General features: G+C 46.4%; 1 pseudogene; it reads right to left on the minus strand.

The window, feature by feature from the left end:
- Positions 1-1266: 1266 nt before the first annotated feature.
- LOC137772020 (protein lin-28 homolog A pseudogene) lies at positions 1267-1881 on the minus strand (annotated as a pseudogene).
- Between the last annotated feature and the right edge of the window lie 2095 nt (positions 1882-3976).

Below are 3976 nucleotides of genomic sequence, written 5' to 3' on the forward strand. Positions count from 1 at the left end.
CCACAATACACCCTGTTGTGCATGGTAGGCCTAGCCCAATCCAGTGAAGGATGGATCTGGTATGTACGGAGAGCCCTGTGCCCTGGGACTAGAGGTCTGGAACAGGAATCCTTTATCACACATAAAGATGACCTTTACCTAATCTTGGCTTCCCCTCTCTGCACATTTTACCTGGCCCAGCCTCTCCTAACCTCTCTGCATCACCTTTTCCTGTTCAGACCAATTTCCAGTCTTTCAATAGAAAGAGACCAGTCATGGGGCAACCAAGTGAAACCCTAGTCTCCCATGAAACACTGAAGATGGAGTGGTTTAAAGAGGACACTATGGCCGAAAATCCAGCTCTAATTGGCAAAAATGAGGTAGTTCAATAGGTTATACGCTCCAAATAGTTGTTCCCTCTGGTGATACAGCAACAAAAAGTATTCCCGCTGTGCAGACCCGGAGCTGCTGCCGACTTATCCCTGAGATTGCTCACGTACCTGAGAACACAGTGCAGGAATGAGGGCCTTAGATTAAAATACACAAAAATACAAAACAAGAATATTTATATTATGAACAAAAAGTTAAAATGCACAAGATACGTCATTCGCACACCGCTAGTGCAGTTGACATCCTGGAGAAAGTGGGACCCAAGGTACAGTCATCCAAGGGAGCCAATAAATAAAATTGTATTGGCCCAGAATGGAGTGGGAGTGCGCTTAGAAGCAGCAGGTCTGCAGCTGTTCCCTCAACCACCCCTTTTGCCTTTCATCGCAACCCACTGCTTGGGACAGTTCTCAGCACTCTATCCCAGGAGGGGGTTATGAGGAGACAAGATGCGGAAAACCCTGCCTTACCCCTGAGGTATTTCCTCCCACAGAAGGTAGTGGCTTGTGGGTTGGGTCCATCAATCTGGTCTCATGCTTAATCTTTTCATTCTAGCATTGGAAATATTATTCCCTATCTTTCTTTAAGAGTAAACAACTTCCCTATCCAGGCCACTTTCAAAAGCTGGAGATTCTGGGGTTGGAGACTCAGATAAAGCATGCAAGGAGGGTTACCCCCCAAAGCCCTCAGGTGTATTTGGATAGAGTATAATTGGAGTTCCTTTGCCTCACCCCTTCCCACCAAGAGGGAAGAGGGGGTGACGCTTTGGCCCCCGGCCTGAGATATACGGCAGTGCCAGCTGCCCCTCCCCACCCTGTCCCCACTTTCTCCACTCTGCCGATTGATGCCTGTTCCTCAAAACTTCCTGATCACAGAAGGATAGCCCCCACCCACTGTGGCTCAATTCTGGGCCTCTGGGAGCATGGCAGGGCTGTGGATCTCTTCTTCCTCTTCCCAAAAGTAGGCTGGCCTTCTCTGTCAGCTGGGAGCTTGCTGGGCCTTCAGTGGACACGAGGCTACGATATGGTTGATGCTCTGGCAGAAGTGGCACTTCTTGGCCTGGGTGGCTGTTTGCATTCCTTGGCATGATGGTCTAGACCTCCACAGTTGTAGCCCCTGTCTCCCTTTGATCCGCGTTTCTGCATGTTCTTCCCTTTGGGCCGCCTCTCGCTCCCAATACAGAACACCCCACCAGGGCCGGTGACTCGGAGAGATTCAGGCCCTTGGCGGACTTCTTAAAGGTGAACTCCACGGCCTCACCGTCCTTCAGGCTCCGGAAGCCCTCCATGTGCAGCTTACTCTGGTGCACAAAGACACCCACCGGGGGTCGAGTGCGACCCCCGCGCGGGCGGTCATGGGCAGGAAGCCGAATCCCATGCGCAAGTTGAACCACTTACAGATGCCAGCGCCGTGCAGCAGCTGCGGCTCCACGGGCGCCCTGGCCGCATCCTCCTGCGGCTCCTCAGGCGCCTCGGCGCCGCCACCTGCAAACTGCTGGTTTGACCCAGAGCCCATGGTAGTCGGCTGAGCCCGCGGTCCCGGGCCCCTGGCCGGCCGGCTGCTGGCCCCAGAGAAGTCCGGAGACAGAAAGAGTCTTAATGAGGGGAAATAGTTGAAATTACTTGCCATAATGAGATTTTGGAATTTGTATCTTTTGCTTTTCTACACCCCCTTTCAATGAATAGCCTTGTAAGTTAAGAGTCTGGAACCTTCCTATCTGGGTTCGGATGCTGCCACTACTACTGCATAGCTATATAACCTTGCGCAAGGTATTTATTTCTCTGTACCCCAGACTCATTATGTATAGTACTGGGTTACTAAAAATAACCTACCTCACAGGGTCCTAGTGTGAATTAACCAAATAGGTATGACAGAAATAATTTAGAATGGTTCCTGGCACATAGAAAGTACTATAGAAGTGTTTGCTGTTATTATGACCCCTGTTTTTGAAAGATAGAATTTCTTGCATTGCAGAGTTTGGAATGCCAGATACTACTACAGCATCAACTTCCCTTTCAGAAGAACTGGAAACACTGCAGGACTCACTTTTAGCCAGGGTGCTCTGCACTTCCTGAAGTGATGCTGGCCACAAAAGCAGTGCTCATACAAGATAATGAAGTACCACATGATTGCAAAGTCAAGAATATCTAACCCCTAAAAACACCAAAAGGAACTTGGTTTAGATTTGTCCTATGCTTGAGAGCATAATTGGTACGAGGCAGGCAAAGATCCAATTAATGGGTGGCCCAGGCAATGGAGAGGAGATCCTGGGGATGGGAGGATGGCCCCGCAGAACACCCGGGCTCAGCTATGACATTCCTGACAGCTGCACACGGGAGCTGGCTCCAGGACCTGAATCCAAGTTTACAAATTATTTAACTTAAAAGTGATGGAACAGAGGCAACTGAACCCATGCTACACTTTTATTCTTATAATAGCAACTTAACTCAGTAAAGTCTTTTGAAGTTTACAAATACTCTTTCCAGTATAAAATCTCAGTGATTCACAAGTGAAAGATAGAGGGCATATATCTTCTCTAAAAAATTCATAATATAAAAATAAGTATTAAGAGGATGATACAAATTTACTTATCATCCCCAAAGTCATTTCCGATCTTTCACCTCTTATCCAATGGATACAGTTTTTCTTAGAGAAAACATCCTGGGTCTAGAAGTTGAGAAACAAATTAGGAAAAGTGGAACTATTGAAAGGGTCATCTCAGCTAGGTAAGAAAAATAGTAACAGCACCATAAGCATGGCTCCAATGTTTGGATTTGACTCTACTCCCTCATCCTGTACAGAAAGTCATGGCAGACACAGCTCCTACAATGCTATGGTTTGCTGCTTCAAACCCACCCCAAACTCTGATTGAATCCATTCCAGATTCCCCCTTGCCCAAGCTGCTCAGCACTGCCTACTGCTCAGTGAAGATACTCCCAGCTGGAAGTGGTAGTTGAGGGGAAGATAAGATAGCAAGTTCAATTCAACTCAACTTAATTGAATTAAACTCAGTTAAATGTGTATTTATTGAACTCCTTATAATACAAATTATATAAATGTGCTAATTCATATAAATGAACTAGGTTCAGGATTAGAGATACAAGAAATGAATATAAGGTACTATTTCTACCTTCAAAGAGCTCATAATTTAATGAGTTAGACATATGTAAAAGTATGAAGAGCCAAACTGCAGGGTGCCTTTTAAGAGATATAAATGTAATAAAATGGGCTATGAGGGCACAGAAAAAAGTGCTTATTTCTAGTGGGGCAAGGCAAGTACCCTGTGATATAGTATCTCATTTAATCCTGTGAACTCATTAAGGTGGAAACTATCCCCATTTGAGAGATAGAGTAACTGAGCCTGAAACAGGCTGCCCAAAGTTATGCAGGAAGTGAGTGAGTGAACTTAGACTTGAACTCAGGTCTTCTGAAGCTAAAAGCTTGTGTTCTGTTTCTCACATCTTGCTGACAGTCCTGATCAGATTGGGGATCTGTAAGCTTCCATCGTAGGGTCCCTGAAACCCTATACATTCCGTGGGAAGGCCATGCCTTGTCCTTACAGGGGTCTGAGCCTACGCTGATATTACTTACAGTGGGAATTACAACATTT

Source organism: Eschrichtius robustus, chromosome 11 (assembly GCF_028021215.1).
Source record: "Eschrichtius robustus isolate mEscRob2 chromosome 11, mEscRob2.pri, whole genome shotgun sequence".
In the NCBI taxonomy this organism is placed as follows: domain Eukaryota; kingdom Metazoa; phylum Chordata; class Mammalia; order Artiodactyla; family Eschrichtiidae; genus Eschrichtius; species Eschrichtius robustus.